Raw genomic sequence first — 17,257 nt, 5'->3', positions numbered from 1 at the left:
GCACACAACGACACAAAGTCTCACAAACAACACTGAGTCAAAGAAACCAGATACTGAAGAATACACAGTGTATGATTCCATTTACACAAAATCCAAATCAGGCAAAATTAGTCTACAGTTCTAGAAATCAGAAGACTCACTACCCAACCATCAGGGCATCGATGATAATGACTTAAAGGAGACTAAGAGGGCCTCTGGGTTTATAAAAATTATCCAAGCCGTCCACTTATTTGTGCACTTTTCTTTATATATATATACTAAAATACAGAAATGATAAATCACTTGGAAATACAGGCAACAATGTACTTATCCAGTGTTACCATGGCAAATAAACCTTACTCTGGAGCTGGATGCATCAGGTTCCTCACTCATTACCATTAAACATTTTAAAAATACAGCTATTCCTATGATCCCTAGCTTCTCATCATTCAGTGTCTACTAGGAGAAGTATCACAGGTCACATGACCCAAGAGTGTCCTGTCTCCTCCACAGTTAAATTCTCACATCATTTCTGGGGAGAGTTCAATTTCTTTTTTCTTGAGACACGGTCTTGCTCTGCCACCCAGGCTGGAGTGCAGTGGCACGAACACAAATCACTGCAGCCTCAAACTCCTGGAATCAAGTGATCCTCCCGTCTCAGCCTCCCACGCACAGGTGAACCACCACAACCACCACTCCCACCTAATTTTTTTTTCTTTGTAGAGATGGAGTCTCACTTTGTTGTTCATGGTGGTCTTGAACTCCTGGGCTCAAGCAATCCTCCTGCCTCACCCTCCCAAAGTGCTGGGATTACTCCTCCCAAAGTACTGGTCACCACGCCTGGCCAAGAGTTCAATTTCATTAAAGGAAGGTATTAAAATATACATTCAAAGGAAGAAAATAACCAGTTAACACTTTGGTCTTCCTCAGGGTAGTGAATCACAAATTTTCCTTCTTTATATTTCTGAATTTTCCTAGCTTATTTTTTAACTGAATAGTTTAATAATCAGCAAAAAAGACATATCATTTTAAATAAAAGGTAGTGGGGCCAGGCATGGTGGCTGACAACTGTAATCCTAGCACTCTGGGAGGCTCAGGCAGGTGGATCATGGGGTCAAGAGGTTGAGACCATCCTGGCCAACATGGTGAAACCCCATCTATACTAAAACTACAAAAATTAGCTGGGCGTGGTGGCGCGTGCCTGTAGTCTCAGCTACTTGGGAGGCTGAGGTAGGAGAATCACTTGAACCCGGGAGGCAGAGGTTGCAGTGAGCCGAGATCATGCCACTGCACTCCAGCCTGGCGACAGAGCAAGACTCCGTCTCAGAGGAAAAAAAAAAAAAAGGTAGTGCATGCCACCATGCCCAGCTAACTTTTGTATTTTTAGTATAGACAGGGTTTCACCATGTTGGCCACGATGGTCTCTATCTCTTGACCCCGTCATCCGCCCGCCTTGGCCTCCCACAGTGCTGGGATTACAGGCGTGAGCCATCGCCCCCAGTCAAAGATACACTTTTACAAGGGGTAACATGACGCAGTCTTTAGGGCACTAGCATATAATGGAAAGGCAAGATGGTACATCAGAAAGAGCACTGAGCTGGTTAACAGACCTAAACTGACATTCCAGCTGAGCCACATGAGCATACAGCCTCAGCTATCTCAGGCAGATACACACAACAGTTGTGAGCACCAAATGAAATCATATGTAAACTACAAACAGCACAGAAATATTAAAAAGCATTTAAAAGCAAATGTGTAGGAAGGTTTCTACAAAATGTTATTGCTCTTTTAACAACCATCAACATGGTGCAGGTTAGAAGATTTAAGAGTGGGTTTTAGATGACCCGCAGTTATCTCAGGGACCCCCGTATCTGTAAGTGCACGAGAGAACTGCTGGTTGGCTGACTGCATACCATATATAAGGGACACTATTTTTCATAAAGTCTATGCTGTGTCACTTAAGGTTAACTCATAGCAGCTTTGTAATTATGTACTCTCAAATAACTCAAAGTACAAAGCTTACTAAATGGAAACCAACTTTTTATTATGCTTACATACCAATACTGGAAATCAATGATATAACTATTTATCTCACTAAGTAATTTTTAAGGGACTCCTAATGTGAGATGGTTAATGCCCAGTAGTATGAAGCAAAGCTGGAAAGGAAAGGCTGAGGGAGAAGACAGAACCTCCTACGGCAGCAGCCACACAACTAAGGACCAACTAAGAGACAAGTAAGGCTGGAGAATTCCTAAACTGCCCTGGTCCCAGGCTTCCCTTAATAGGCTTCCTCATATTTGCTTGGTCCCAACTGTAGACAGTCCCAGGAGACCAGAAGTGGACAAAAGAATCAGGCAAACTTAATTTCTCAGCAGTGATGCCATCACCAAAACAGAGACTCCAGGTCCCATGAGTTAAGTACTGCATCTTCAAGCAAATGAACAAGGCCAGTACTGTAGATTAGTGTTGGAACCAACTTCCAAGCTTTCTCCTCCTCCCCCAAGGAGATATTTTGCAAGTAGCTATTCTTAAAAATGTTTTTGTAATCACAGCCTGGGATACTAAAATTGAAACTGGTAACAGACACTGCTAAAAAACCTGTTTTGATTTCACTCGCCACATCACTTATACCTCTGATTCACAAATTGCAGTGACCACAACTACCATTAAGAAATGTTTTAAAAATAAGTTTTTGGCCGGACATGGTGGCTCACACCTGTAATCCCAGCACTTTGGGAGGCCGAGGCAGGCGGATCACGAGGTCAGGAGATCGAGACCATCCTAGAGGCCATCCTGGCTAACACAGTGAAACTCTGTCTCTACTAAAAACACAAAAAAATTAGCCAGGCGTGGTGGCGGACACCTGTAGTCCCAGCTACTCGGGAGGCCGAGGCAGGAGAATGGCATGAACCTGGAAGGGTGAGCTTGCAGTGAGCCGAGATGGCGCCACTGCACTCCAGCCTGGGCTACAGAGCGAGACTCCTCCTAAAAAGAAAAAAGAAGTTTTAAAACACAAACGCAAACTATTTTTCTGTCTTTAATGCCATATGGAGTGTGGGGAAAAACAGAATAGAGGGAAGATGTAAGAGCAAATAACTGAAAAGATCAACACATTGCAAAATGTTTCTGCAGCAAACTGCAGACAGAGAAGCACAGAGAACTATTAGATGATATTAACAGATAAGCTCATGGTAACACAAAGGAATGGATGCCTGAGAACACAGCGGCAACCTTCCTTATATGAGAGGTAAGAGTCATCAACAGCAAGCCAATAGCCAAAAATAAGGGGCGAGGCGGGGAGTTCATTTCTCCAGTTTCAGTCGCCTTCAGAAGACATTTAGTGCCAAGGGGAACCTCTGTTTAGCCTTATTCAGAAGCACTTCTAATCCTTACCTCTCCAGGAAAAAAAAAGCCTGCCTACAGCTCTAAGTCCAACATCTGGTCAAATCTATCTCAGCTGTATTTGTTGAATTATATGAATGGGGAGTTAAATACTTTATCATGGGAAAAACTAAAATATTTGTGTCAAATGCCAGAGAGCAATGTGCATAAGACAACTGTCGTATTTGTGTGGTCTGTGTTTGCTGCATCTTTGTATACAAAAGCTAATGCCAAAGTAAGAGCAAAAATGTTATTAGCAAAGAACTCTTTGAAGACGTATTAAAAGCTAATCAAATAACCAAAATTTTTTGGCTTCACTTGGCAGTGGGGTCAGAAAACTGATTCAAAGCCACACTTTACTATAAAGCGTTGTTCTCTGATACAGGTTTTGTGAGCTCAGACACAGTTGGCATCAAAAAAAATACGAAAAAAAAAATTGCCCCACGTGGTTGCTAACTACCTAGAAGGATATACTAATAAAACTATTTTTAGAGTATCTTCTACATTCCACCCTCTGTTTACTCATGCAGTTCTACCACAAATGCAAAATCCAAATCTTCTCTTGAAGGGAACCTAGAAAGTTTGTGGGAGATAGGGTAGCACAGCTTTTCTATGTAGAATGGTACTGAAACTATGGCCGACACAATATCAGTGCTACATTAAACTTTCTTGCCAGCTGAAGAAAAAAATCCAGTATGCCAAATGTCCAAATGTACCTTTGCTCAAAGACACTGCAGTGCAAGGTAATGGTAGTGACATGGACTACCTCTCGAGTGAACCAAAAAAATGCCACTAGAGTCGGTCGGACGCAGTGGCTCATGCCTGTAATCCCAGTACTTTGGGAGGCCAAGGCAGGCAGATCACCTGAGGTAGGGAGTTCGAGACCAGCCTGACCAACATGGAGAAACCCTGTCTCTATTAAAAATACAAAATTAGCCGGGCATGGTGGCACATGCCTGTAATCCCAGCCACTCAGGAGGCTGAGGCAGGAGAATGACTTGAACCCGGGAGGCAGAGGTTGTAGTGAGCTGAGATCGCGCTATTGCACTCCAGCCTGGGCAACAAGAGAGAAACTCCGTGTCAAAAAATAAATAAAATAAAACAAATGCCACCAGAGCAAAAGGAGAAACAAGTTGAGTGTTGAAGGTTACTCTTTAAAAGATGTGATAAATTAGAAACTGTAATATTATCTTCTACACTCTCTGAAGAGCATACAAATGCTGTTGTTAAAATTAACAAAGCCTTAAAGTTAGCCAGAACACCATCCTTTGGATTACTACGGATTCATCAGCAGAAATGAGAAATAACTCTTTCCAAAAAGCCTCAAGTTCTACCACCAAATCATTCCACAATAGAATTTCTGGCCAAGATCATTCACCTTTTAAAAATTCCCTGAGGACAGGAACCATGCCTATCTCCCTGAGTCAACATCCCACAACGCCTGATACATTGCTGATATTCAATGGATACTCAAAATACTTCATGAATGAATAAAAAGGTGCCTATCATTACTCTCCTCTAAACTCAAACATTATATAAAGCTACAGTACTTATTACTCACTTAAATATTTTAGGTTGGGTAGCAAAGTTAAAAAAAAAAAAAAAGACAAATTTGAATACAACAGGATTGTGAACGCTAAGCTTTAACTTAGCCAGTCCCTTCAGGAGAAGCACTCCTAACTCACCTTCCAGTTCTTAAATCCAAATCTGAACAAACCTTCCCAGGTTTGAAGAGAGAAACACACTAAGAGGAGACTTTATTAATCCATGGATGAGAAATCATGTGCCTCATCAGCTGCTTAAGTCACAAGAAAGAGACAAGAGCCTGTTCTTTAGGAAACCAAAGATGCAGTATTTTGAATAGGGAAGAACCAACTGGCTGGACAGCCATCAACTAAGGTTGTAAGAAAGGTTCGCTAGGCAGCTTTGCCAGGCCTACCTGCAAAATTTTTCAAACCTCAGTTAAGTATCCCGCCAGTATTCAAGAGCTCCTAATTCAACTACACTACAATATGTGTGATAAGTCGCAAACGGCATTTCTTATGGCTTTAAGAGAGAACTGATGCTACCAGAAAGACTTTCAAACGACATCAACAGAAAGATAGGAGGTGGTGGAAGGCAGTGAGGTACAGATACCAGGTGGCAAAAGATAAACCACAAGCTTCAGGGGCACGTGAAAGCAGTATAACCTAGAAACTGAATAAAGTGCTCTGGAGTCTGACTGCCTGGGCTTGCATCTTTGCTTCGTAACTTAGCTGTGTGACCTTGGTCAAATGGCTTAGCCTCTCTGTTCAATTTCCCACTGTGTTAAGTGGGCACAACAGTGGTACTTTAGAGGGTTGTTCAAAGAACTAAACATAATGATCTGTTAAACGGTCTTGCCACGCTGCCTAGCATATAACAAACGCTCAAATATTTGCTGTCAGTATTCTCAATATTCTCCTTATGACCCATTAGGTATCAAGCGTAAAATGAATGCAGAAAGAGGCCCCCAACACGGTCCGAATGGAAACACAACTCTACATCCAACTACCATCTTTCCCCGACTAAGTTGAAAAACTTCTCTCAGGATTTACCGTAACATGCCTAGGACAAAAAGCTCCCTGTCTCCCAGCGCCAGAGGCGCCTCAATGTACACAAGTGTTGAGGCGATCCCAGCGCACGTGACCTGACTCACGCCTTGACTCAGTTGCCGTCAGGGAACCTCTCCCACTAACAGGGTCAGGCTGTTCAACTGAAGAGCCGGATGGGAACGCGGCTCGGCCCCCAGCGCCTGTGACCCATGCCCGCCAGGTGGGCACGGCGGCGGGCGGCGTGGGCTCTGACACCCTCCTGCTCGCCACGCTAAATAACTCCACCGGCTAGCGCGTCCTGCCGCGGCGCAGGGCCGTTCAAGTCAATGAACCCTCTTGGGTCTCTGAGATCGACGCCAACAGTAAACAGAGCGTCCGAGACCGGCGGCCGGGGCCGGCAACCCGGCCAGAGGTCACGCCCGACGACCTCCGACCTCTCCAAGCCGGGTGGGGTCCTGGCCTGCTCCGTGGGCCTGAGCGATGCCGAGTTTGCCCGCGAGGCCAGGGCTGGGCCTGGAGCCTGCCAGGAGGACAGGGAGGACGCGAGGCCCTGGCGACCGAGGAGTTGAGGAGGGGGATGGGGCCAGGCCGCCGGCCGGGCTGGGCCCGCTGCTTACCGCGGCCTCTGCGCTGGGGGCTCTGGGCCGGGCGCGTCGCGAGGGCTCCCGCCGAGGAGGAGACTCAACGGAGGACAGAAGCGGGGAGGTCCAAGTTCTGGTTCCAGGGAACTCTGCTGAGCTCTCCAAGCCGCCAACTCCGCCGCTGCCGCCGCCTCAGGCTTTATGGCCAAGACTCCAGGCCCGCTCCCACTTCCGCCACCGCCGCCGCCCCGAGCGGAAGTACCTGTCACGAGACGCTCGACGCCAGGGTGCGGAGGAGGAGCCCCGCCTCAACCTTGCGTCACGTTCCGGCTGCCTTGGGACAGAGCCTGGATCACGTGCTACAAACATGTCTGCTCCCAAACGGTTGTCCCCATCTTTGAGGCTTGTACAAGGAGCAGGACGGCGCCATGTTGGACCCACAGACAGATTCCCTCAGCCATCCCTCCTTGCTCCAGAATAAAGAATGCCACCGAAGAGAGGTCAAGGGGTAAACTGGCCATTCCAATTGTGTCCTTCTTCGGAAGGCATCATTTATCCTTACTTTAACTACCTAACCAAAAATTATTATCACCATTTTACAAATAAGGAACTGAGACCGAACATATCAGGTCACTTGGTCTAGCTCAACACAGAAACTGGTGGAGCAGGGTTTTGAACCAAGGTCTGTCTGATGCCAATGTGTGTTATCGTTCTAGTAGACTGCAAATGACTACAGCAATTGTGTGACTCAGTAATAGAGTCAGGAGAAATAGACACCTTGGCAGAGGAGACAGCACGAGAAAATGGAAAATGAGCTAAAGCCTCTCTGAACTTAGTATTAAAGAGGATGTGATAAAGATGGACCTGGTAGAACTCTTCTTGTAAGCACAGAGCAGCCTCCCAAGCACCAGCCCCATCTGAACACATCAGGATCCACTCAGAACTTTTGTCTCCATCTTTAACAATGCCCTCTAATAGTCTTTTCTTATTTGGTTCATGCAAACTCCATTCTTTCAATTGTTCCATCCAAAAACCTTGCAATTGTTACAGTAAGTAAGTAGTTAGACCTGAGCAGGGCAGGAGTGGGGCCACTCCCCCACCAGCAATGTGAGGCAACCATGACATGGTGGTCAGATTAAGCTATCTCTCTAAAATAATAATTGGTTGCAGTCAGAACCAGGGAAAGAGTCTCCCAATAGATAAAAACACCTAAAACTGGTGATCAGCAGCTTCCCATTGAGATCTCAGAAGTTGAGGGGTCTGGGGAAAAAAAAAAAAAAAAAAAAAACCTCAAAATCTAGGCAAGCAGTCCTAACCCTGAGATGGCACAATGTCTGGGGTTTCCCCTACTCTTTCAGCTAAAATTGGCTCTTTCCGCAAAACCCTCGCTACCTATTCTCCTGTTTTCTCTATGTGTATTCTGAAATGGCCTTGCACACTGCAGGACCATCAGCTTCTGGGGTAAGTCTACTTTTCTCTGCTTTCACTTTGCATGTGCCCAGGAGTTCGAGACCAGCTTGGGCAACATAACAAGACTGTCTCTTCCAAGATAAATAAAAAAGAAAGGAGAAGGCACACATCTACATCAGACTTTTGCAGTTGTACTTCTCTCTACCTGGAAAGCTCTTCCTCCAGGTATCTGCTTGGCCACTCGCTCACTTTCCTCTGGTCTTGACTTTAAAGTAACCTTTTCAGTGAAATAGCCTTCCCTATTTAAAACTGAAGTCCCTCTCTCTGTCACCACAACATAAACACAAAAATTGCCATCTCCCTACGGCTTTTCTCCTTTTTTTTTTTTCTTTTCTTTTTTTTTTTTTCTTTTTTTGAGACAAGGTCTTGCTCTGTTGCCGGTGCTGGAGTGCAGTGGCATAATCAGGGCCTACTGCAGCCTTGAACTTCTGGGCTCAAGTGATCCTCCTGTCTCAGCCTCCTGAGTAGCCACAGGCATACACCACTATGGCTGGCTAATTTTTTTTTTTTTTTTTTGTAAAGAGAAGGTCTTGAACTCCTGGTGTCAAGTAATCCTCCCGACTCAGCCTCCCAAAGTTTTTCCTCTTATATTACTCACTTATTTGCATATTGTCTGCCTTCCCCACTAGAATGGCAGGTCCATAAGGCAGCTATTTTTGTCTATCTCATTCACTGCGATATCCCTGATTCTTAAAACAGTGTTAGGGTACGGTAGGTGCTCAATGTGTAGAATTTACAGAGTATTCAGGGGAATGAAAACTGAGAATAGTTTCAAAGGCCAAGAGTTATGATAATTCCACCCCATTCGGTAGCCAATCAAAATGCTAGGTTTGAAGATAAAGTAGCAACTGGGAATGCAGTAGTCCTTATCCCCAGGTCTGGCAGGGCTGACTGCAGGATTTGAGCATCTGAGTCCTAGAACCAATCCACCGCAAATAGCAAGGGACAATTATACCAGAAAAGGCAGAGCACAAAAATAAAATGGGACATGTGGGCCCCAGCCTTCTAAGAAGCCTTCTGAGAAGGCTATTCAGATGCAAACATGGGCTATTTCCTATGGGAAAGAAAGGACGACTTAAAAGAAACCCATGAGCCAGAAGGATAGAGCCAGGAGCTGCAGATAATCATTCCCAAGGAGCAGGAGAGGACTCAATCAAGGAACTGGCATCACATGCCTTGCTGGATTTCAGAATTACTATGACCCAGTGGCAGCTGTCACTCCTGTTTTTTCCCCTTTTGAACAAAAGTGTCTACTGTGCTTATCTTCCGCTTGCCAACTCTGTATGCTGGGTCCGTGGAGAGGAGATAACGTCTCTAGCTCATAGGCCTTCAGAGAAACAGTGCTCAGAGCTGTTCTTGAGGAATTATATCTTAGGAACCTCATCCACATCTGGACCTGATTTACGTGACAGGATCCATTATGAGTCAGTGATGTATTGGGATTGAGACTTTTAGGGTACTTGGAGGAGTTAAGTAGAGCAGGACCTCCAATAACATCAATTCAATTAAAATATTGATGAGAAAAAGTTGATTCCTGGCTGGGTCCCCTGTCTGTGTAGTCTGCACTCTCTCCCCATGTCTGAGTTTTCCTTGGTTCCTCTGGTTTCCTCCCAAATCCCAAAGATGTGCCCTTTAGGTGAATTGGCTTGTCTGAATTGTCCCAGTCTATGTGTGTATGTGTGTGTGTGTTTGTGTGTGTGTGTGCATATGCGCACACGTGTGCGCAATGGGATGGCATCCTGTATAGGGTTGGTTCCTGTCCTGAGCTGCCAGGATAGACTCTGGCCACCTGTGACCCTGAGATGGAATAATTGGATAAATAAATATCTTGCTCATTTTCATTATCTGTCTTATATATATATAGTTCATATTTCCTTTAATATTTAATATAAGAAGTGTTTTGGTCTTTACCAGCCTGACCAACATGGTGAAACCCCGTCTCTACTAAAAATACAAAAATTAGCCGGGCGTTGTGCCATGTGCCTATATCCGAGGGGCATCTTGGCTTTAGCACAACCTACTCTCTTGGGAATTAATCCTTTCCTGTGAGAACTCATCCAGCCTCACCAGAGCCAGAACTCACTCACTACCTAGAATGGCACCACAACTCAAACACCCCCAATTAGGCCCCACCTCCCTGGAGACACTGTGGAATCACATTTCTTTCTTTTTTTTTTTTTTCTTTTTTCTTTTTTTTTTTGAGACAGTTTTACTCTGTTGCCTAGGCTGGAGTGCAGAGGTGCTATTAGCTCATTGCAGCCTCCACCCCCTGGGTTCAAGCAATTCTCACGCCTCAGCCACCCAAGCAGCTGGAAGTACAGGCGTACACCACCATGCCCAATTAATTTTTGTATTTTTAGTAGAGATGGAGTTTCACCAAGTTGGCCAGGCCCATATCGAACTTCTGGCCTCAAGTGATCTGCCCCACTCAGCCTCCCAAAATACTGGGATTACAGGCATGAGAGCCACCACTCTCATTCTGCCTGGATCACATTTCTTTTTTTTTTTTTTTTTTTTTTGAGACAGAGTCTTGCTCTGTTGCCCAGGCTGGAGCGCAGTGGCACAATCTCGGCGCACTGCAATCTCCATCTGTGAGGTTCAAGTGATTCTCATGCCTCAGCCCCCCGAGTGACTGGGATTACAGGCGCCTGCCACCATGCCCAGCTAATTTTTGTATTTTTAGTAAAGACGGGGTTTCGCCATGTTGGACAGACTGGGCTCAAACTCCTGAGTTCAAGTAATCTGCCCTCCTCAGCCTCCCAAAGTGCTGGGATTACAGGTGTGAGCCATCGCACCTGGCCTGGGATCACATTTCAACATAAGATTTTGGGGGCACGAACAAACCATATCCAAAGCACAGCAGGTAGGTTGGAGGGGATTAGGAGTGAGAAGTTCAGTTTTGGAAATGCTGAGACAGAGGAATTCTGTGAAACATCCAAGTGGAGATGGGGAGGAGGCAATTAGACATTCTGGGCTGAGACAGAGATGGGAGTTTGATTTCTGGGTCCTTCAGGGTAGCCTTGGCTGAAAATAGAAATTTAAGAGTAAATGGAAATGAAAGTGACGGGTGTTAACAGGATCGCCTATGGAGAAAGTGGAGAAGTACATCCTTCTTTCAAAAAACAATTTACTGAGAATCTACTATGCGCTAGGCTTTGTTAGGTTCTAAGGACACAAGGAAAACAAGGCCCTTGATGTCAAGACCCTTACTACTCAGTGTGGTACACAATGTGAAAACATGTACACACACACACACACACACATCCCTGCACAATTTTCATTCAAATTTCTATCTATAGGGAACTGGTAAAAAAGATATGGTACATCTCGACAATGGAATACTATGCAACTATAAGAAAGCAACAAGAGAATTCTCTATATATTGGCATGAAAGGATCTCAAAGAGATATTGTTACATGATAAAACCAGATGCAGAAGAGTATATATCATACGCTTTAAAAGGTAAAGAATAAGAACATCCTTCAGTAACTAATAAAAGTGGTTACCTGGTATATCAATTAAAATCAGAGTAGAAGCACTGTGAGTGATTAGAATGAGGAATTAATGGAAGGGGTTAGACCTTATCGATTTGTGGGAGTTGGTAGAAAGTCTGCACAGGTCGTTGCTTCTGTGGCTAGTGTTAAGCCCAACATCAATCACTACAGGTCAGTTGGACCAGCAATTTATTCAGGAATAAAAGCTGGATGTGGATAAGAATAATGACACACTGGAGCCAAGGAGGATAAAAAGAGGCACCCATGAGGACCAACTGGGAACCATATCTGTCTCTCATCACCTCTAAGTTCAGTACCATGAATGGATGAGCAGCAGCAGAACCCAACACCTTTCATCCAGAGCTACACACATACCTGGGTGAGGATTCAGAGAAGCCAAAGGACAAGATCTGGCGGGGGCTGTAGGAGATGTACTTCTGGGTTGGCACCCTTTGCCAACAAGTCTAGTGACACAATGAATGAGCTGCCCCAGTGCTTGGCATGCTGCATAACCTTCAGAGTATAAAAAATATTGGCCGGGCGCAGTAGCTCACGCCTGTAATCCCAGCACTTTGGGAGGCCGAGGCAGGCAGATCACCAGGTCAGGAGATCGAAACCATCCTGGCTAACATGGTGAAACCCCGTCTCTACTAAAAATACAAAAAATTAGCCGGGCATGGTGGTGGGCGCCTGTAGTCCCAGCTACTTGGGAGGCTGAGGCAGGGGAATCACTTGAACCCAGGAGGCAGAGGTTGCAGCGAGCCAAGATCACACCACTGCACTCCAGCCTGGGTGACAGAGAAAGACTCTGTCTCAAAAAACAAACAAAAACAAACAAACAAAAACCACAACAAATCGGCCGGGCACAGTGGCTCACGCCTGTAATCTCAGCACTTTGGGAGGCCAAGGCGGGCGGATCATGAGGTCAGGAGATCGAGACCATCCTGGCTAACACAGTGAAACCCCATCTCTACTAAAAATACAAGAAATTAGCCAGGTGTGGTGGCCGGTGCCTGTAGTCCCAGCTACCCTGGAGGCTGATGCAGGAGAATGGCATGAACCTGGAAGGCGGAGCTTGCAGTGAGCTGAGATTGTGCCATTGCACTCCAGCCTGGGTGACAGAGCGAGACTCTCTCTCAAAAAAATAAAAAGTAAATTACTGTTGGCTGGGCGCGGTGGCTCACATCTGTAATCTCAGCACTTTGGGAGGCCAAGGCAGGCGGATCACTTGCGGTCAGGAGTTCAAGATTAGCCTGGCCAACATGATGAAAGCCCATCTCTACTAAAAACACAAAAATTAGCTGGACATGGTGGTAGGCACCTGTAATCCCAACTACTTGGTAGGCTGAGATAGGAGAATCGCTTGAACCCAGGAGGTGGAGGTTGCAGTGAGTTGAGATTGCACCACTGCACTTCAGCCTGGGTGACAGTGTGAGACTCTGTCTCAAAAAAAAAAAAAAAAAAAAAATCACTGCTGTTAGAGAAGAGAATTCTGGTAAATGTAGCTTAGTTGACACAGCACAAAACCACTGTACTATACCTGATAATGGGACAGGAAAGGGAGCTGGGTTTTTCTGTGGACATCAGTTTATATGTTTAAGTTTTAACCATGATATTTCATTAACTATCAAATGTTTAGATTTTTTTTTAAATCCATAATATGATCAATGAGATGCAGACAATAAAACAGTGTTACAGAACAGTGACGGAGGTGGAAGCGAGGAGAGGTGACTTAGACATAGGTGGTCAGAAAGGCCTCTCTGAGGAGGTGACTTTTTTCTGGAGACATAATCTTGTTATGGTCCCCGGATTGGTGTGCAGTGCTATTCACAGGCACAATTACAGTGCACTGCTGCCTCAAACTCCTGGCCTCTAGCCCTCCATCCTCCTGTCTCAGCCTCCAAGTAGCTGGGACAACAGGCACGTGTCATTGCACCCCACTGGAGGTGACATTTGAGCAGAGACTTGCTGACATGGAGCCAGCCTTTTGAGAATATCTGAGCAGAAAATGTTGCAAGTGGAAGGAATGGCAAGGATGGAAGCTTCGTGCAGAAAAAGGTGTCCTGCTCAAGGAACAACAAGGAAGCCAGCGTGGTTGGAGTGGAGTGAGCGAGGGAGAGAGTAGAAAGAGTCGAGGTGGGAGCAGTGTGCAAACCTAGGTCATATAGGATCTCACAGATCATAGCAAGGCCTTGAAAATTTATAGCACGTGTGATGAGAAACCCTGTGGAACATTTTAAGCCAGGCCGGGGGGCGGGGAGTGTGTGTGTGTGTGTGTGTGTGTGTGTGTGTGTGTGTGTGTGTATGTGTGAGATGTGTCTTCCTTCACAGGTTGTTTGCACAGCAGAGCCTTTTCTGGCCACCGCCCTCTTCTCCTCTTTTCCCATTGTGAACCCATGGCTCTCTGGCTGTTTATTTATCATCTAAACTGGGGAGGTCTTCCAGGGCCAAGACCTGCTCTGGTCTACTTTGATGTCCCCAGCACCCTACTGGGCATTGACAAATGTCAACACATAACTGAGCAATTTAAAGCAGAGAAAAATATTGAATTATTCTGACATAGCTTTGCATGATTTATAAAGTTCTCTGGATTTTGCTGCCTTATTACTTTGTATTTATTTATTTATTTATTTATTTTTGAGACAGAGGCTTGCTCTGTCGCCCAGGTTGGAGTACAGTACTGTGATCACAGCTCATCACAGCCTCAACCTCTTGGGCTCAAGTGATCCTCCCGTGTAAGCCTCCTGAGTACCTGGAACCACAGGCACACCACCGTGCCTGGTTAATTTTTTGTGTTTTTTGGTAGAGATAGGGTCTCACTGTGTGACCCAGCCTGGACTCAAACTCCTGTCTTCAAGCGATTCTCTTGCCTTAACTTCCCAAGTAGCTGGGACTACTGGCACATGCCACCACAGTGAGCTAATTTTTAAATATTTGTAGAGATGGGGTCTCACTATGTTGCCCAGGCTGGTCTCTAACCCCTGGGCTTAAGTGATCCTCCCACCTTGGACTCCCAAATTGCTGGGATTACAGGCATGAGCCACTGTGTCTAGCCAGGTTTTGCTGCTTTAAAATGGACAATTTTTTCAAAGGTTTCCTTCTTGGCAGTTTTTATTAATCCAGAAGTCACTGGTTGGCTGTCCCAACATGCCACACCATAGTCTTTTATCCTTGGTAACTTCTCCTGGTCCCCAGCACCCAGTCTGAGCTCCTGTGTCAGTGCAATTCACTTGAGCTCTCTGGGTCCCAGTATCCTCACTTCCCATGGTGGTGCTATGGTCAGGCTCGGTGACTCACTCCCAGAACTTTGGGAGGCCGAGACAGGCAGATCACTTGAAGTCAGAAGTTCGAGACCAGCCTGGCCAACATGGTGAATACAGTCTGTACTAAAAATACAAAAAATAAGGCCAGGCGTGGTGGCTCATGCCTGTAATCCCAGCACTTTGGGAGGCCAAGGTGGGCGGATCACAAGGTTAGAAGTTCAAGAACAGCCAGGCCAACACGGTGAAACCCCGTCTCTACTAAAAATACAAAAGTTAGCCAGGCGTGATGGTGCATGTGTGTAGTCTCAGCCACTCGGGAGGCTGAGCCAGGAGAATCAATTGAACCTGGGAGGCAGAGGTTGCAATGAACCGAGATTGCGCCGCTGCACTCCAGCCTGGGCAACAAAGCGAGACTCCATCTAAAAAACAACAACAACAAAAACCCCAAAAATTAGCCAGGTATGATGGCACAGGCCTGTAATCCCAGCTACTCAGGAGGCTGATGCACGAGAATCACTTGAACCCAGGAGACAGAGGTTGCAGTGAGCTGAGATTGCGCCACTACACCCAGCCTGCGTGACAGAGCAAGACTCTGTCTCAAAAATAAAATAAAATAAAATAATAAAATGGACCAGGCATGGTGGCTCACTCCTGTAATTCCAGCACTTTGGGAGGCCAAGGTGGACAGATCACCTGAGGTCAGGAGTTCGAGACAATCCAGAAATCCCGTCTCTATTAAAAATACAAAAGTTAGCCGAGCATGATGATGCACGCCTGTAGTCCCAGCTACTCGGGAGGCTGAGGTAGGAGAATCAATTGAACCCAGGAGGTGGAGGTTGCAGTGAGCTGAGATTGTGCCACTGCACTCCAGCCTGGGCAACAAAGTGAGACTCTGTCTGAAAAAAAAGACACCAACAGTTAACCAGGTGTGATCACAGGCCTGTAATCCCAGCTACTTGGAAGGCTGAAGCACGAGGATCACTTGAACCCACAAGGCGGAAGTTCCAGTGAGCCCAGATCATGCCACTGCACCCAGCATGGGCAACAGAGCAAAACTCTGTCTTAAAAATAAAATAATAAAATAATAAAATGGGGCGGGTACAGTGGCACATGCCTGTAATCCCAGCACTTTGGGAGGCCAAGGTGGGCAGATCACAGCCTGGCCAACATGGCAAAATCCCAATCTCTACTAAAAATACCAAATACAAATCAGCCAAGTGTGGTGGCACTGGCTTATAGTCCCAGCTACTTGGGAGGCTGAGGCCGACTAATCACTTGAACCCAGGAGGCAGAGGTTGCAGTGAGCCGAGGTCACACCACTGCACTCCAGCCTGGGCGACACAGTGAGACTCCATCTCAAAAAAAAAAACAACTATCTATCTATCTATCTATCTATCTATCTATCTATCTATCTATCTATCTAAAAATAATAAAATGGTGATGATAAACCCTACCTCTGAGTTCTTGTGAGAATCAGATGTGAAAGTGATTCATAAGGCACTCCTTCAGCCAGACACAGTGGCATATACCTGTAGTCCCAACTACTCCAGAGGCTGAGGCAGGAGGATCACTTGAGCCCAGGAGTTTGAGTCCATCCTGGGCAACATAGCAAGTCTCCATCTCTTAAAAAAACAAACAACTTAAAAACAAATAAAGTGATCCTTTACATTACAAGAGAATGACTGACATTACATGTCAGTTGCCAGGTGAGATAAAGCTCATGTGGTAGCCTGAGGCACTTTTCTATTAGGTGCTATAAAGGAAATGAAGGTTTGTGCATTCGTTTATTCAAAAGTAATCAATTTTTAGCTTCCAGTGTATGACCATAGGGACACAGAGATGAACCAGGGCACCAGGAGCTCCCAGTTCTATGTGTGTGGCTGGGGGAACACTCACAGGAAGACAGCCACACATCACACTAGCACATAATCTCCTATCCTTCCTCTTCCTTGTGCCACACTAGCCATAGCTGCTTTCTAGAGCCTTCCTGCACACAGGCTGCATTGCACCCCTCTGCCCACAGTGACTCTTTTGGAAGAGGTCACTTGACCACATCCAGGGCACTCAGGGCCCATAACACTCAGTGGCTCTGTTTTGGGATGGAAGGAGCATGAAGAAAGATTAAAGCATGTCTAGAATTGTTGGGGACTTCTGTCACCTCAAGAGAACCTAACTGAGAGTGAAGCTGTATTTGGCCGTGCCTGCTGCTCTAACAAAATACCTTAGACAGGGTCATTTATAAACAGCAGAAATTTATTCCTCAGAGTCCTGGTGCCTGAGAAGTCCAAGATCAAAGCACAGAAAGATAAAGTGTCTGGTGAGGGCTTGCTCTTTGCTTCCAAAATGGCACATTCTGGCTGAGTCTTCCCATGGCAGAGGGAGTGGGAGGGATGATCAGGTTCCCTCAAGCCCTCTTGTAAGGCCACTGATCTCTTTCATGAGGGTAGAGCCCTAATCACCTCCCAAAGGGCACACTTCTTAATACCATCACTTTGATGGTTAAGTTCCAACATAGT

The 17,257-nt window shown here is 45.8% G+C and overlaps 1 protein-coding gene across 3 annotated transcripts in view; it reads right to left on the bottom strand.

The window, feature by feature from the left end:
* Positions 1-6,788, bottom strand: part of RAB7A (RAB7A, member RAS oncogene family) — an 89,139-nt gene extending 82,351 nt beyond the window's left edge. For 2 of the 3 annotated variants that reach the window (XM_025376318.1, XM_025376319.1), the window contains exon 1: positions 6,551-6,788. The gene's annotated coding sequence lies outside the window, so the exon portion shown is untranslated. The remainder of the gene's footprint in view (positions 1-6,550) is intronic. The other variant, XM_025376321.1, reaches the window with a different exon arrangement.
* Between the last annotated feature and the right edge of the window lie 10,469 nt (positions 6,789-17,257).

This window comes from Theropithecus gelada, chromosome 2, assembly GCF_003255815.1.
Source record: "Theropithecus gelada isolate Dixy chromosome 2, Tgel_1.0, whole genome shotgun sequence".
Lineage (NCBI taxonomy): Eukaryota > Metazoa > Chordata > Mammalia > Primates > Cercopithecidae > Theropithecus > Theropithecus gelada.
This window is presented reverse-complemented; position numbering and strand designations above follow the sequence as displayed.